Source organism: Amia ocellicauda, unplaced genomic scaffold, assembly GCF_036373705.1.
Source record: "Amia ocellicauda isolate fAmiCal2 unplaced genomic scaffold, fAmiCal2.hap1 HAP1_SCAFFOLD_30, whole genome shotgun sequence".
NCBI classification, from domain to species: Eukaryota; Metazoa; Chordata; class Actinopteri; order Amiiformes; family Amiidae; genus Amia; species Amia ocellicauda.
Genome location: NW_027102865.1, coordinates 1476812 through 1477967, shown reverse-complemented (window position 1 = coordinate 1477967; position 1156 = coordinate 1476812). Strand labels below are relative to the sequence as shown.

At 43.4% G+C, this 1156-nt stretch overlaps 1 non-coding gene across 1 annotated transcript; it reads right to left on the bottom strand.

Moving 5' to 3' along the window:
- Positions 1–305: 305 nt before the first annotated feature.
- On the bottom strand, positions 306–420 carry LOC136729263 (U5 spliceosomal RNA). Its single transcript, XR_010808876.1, has one exon. It is a non-coding gene; the product is annotated as a U5 spliceosomal RNA (small nuclear RNA).
- Between the last annotated feature and the right edge of the window lie 736 nt (positions 421–1156).

The window sequence follows — 1156 nt, the reverse complement described above, 5'->3', positions numbered from 1 at the left end:
GACAAACAGAAAAACAGACAGACACAGACACACACACACACAGAGCCAGCCAGCCAGCCAGCTCAGCGATGACATCACGAGCCTCTCTCAGCTGACTGCTATGACATCACAGAGCACGTACATTCCGTTGCTTGCCGTCTGTCAACCACTCAGTCACTGCCAGCCAGACTGGCTGGCTGGCTGGATGGGGGGGCTGCTTGCTGCTGCTGCGTACCTTAGCAAGCTTATTTGCTTGACCGGCCTTCCTACTCCTCTGCCCACATGCCCACCTATGCCCGATCTGCTGTTCACCTGGATCACAGCTCCGCCCCAACAAGGCAGAGCCCCCCAAGAATGGTACAAACTCACCCACGATCCCCTCCACGGAAAGCTTTAGCAAAAGGCAAAAGCGTTATACGTAATGAAGAGGAACCCGAGTCCAAGACGCATCCGACCAGCCATACATATTTGTGTGTATTAAAGATCACATTCTTACATTTAGTTTTTCTGTACTTTATTACATCTTATTGTGATTTATAAAAGTATTGTTTCTTTTCCATATGTATGTATGTATGTGTGTGTGTGTGTGTGTGTGTGTGTCTGTCTCTGTGTGAAAGTTAGTGTGTGTGTCTGTACGTGTGTGTGCCTGTCTCTGTGTGAAAGTGTGTGTGTGTGTGTGTGTGTGTGTGTGTATATGTCTCTCTGTGAAAGTGTGTGTGTGGGTGTGACAGTGTGTGCGAGTGTCTGTCTGTCTGTCTGTCATGTAACTCGCACATCTGTGAGGGCACCATTTTTGCAGAAGAGATGTACACATTTTGGAGCAACATATGCTGCCATCCAGACATCATCTTTTCCAGTGACGTCCCTGCATTTTCAAACAGATCACATTTTATTACACTTTGTTTATCTGTACCTTATTACATCTTATTGTGATTTATACTTGTAATGTTTCTTTTCCATATATATGTATGTACAGTGGGGGAAAAAAGTAATTGATCCCCTGCTGATTTTGTACGTTTGCCCACTGACAAAGAAATGATCAGTCTATAATTTTAATGGTAGGTGTATTTTAGCAGTGAGAGACAGAATAACAACAAGAAAATCCAGAAAAATGCATTTCAAAAAAGTTATAAATTGATTTGCATGTTAATGAGGGAAATAAGTATTTGACCCATTT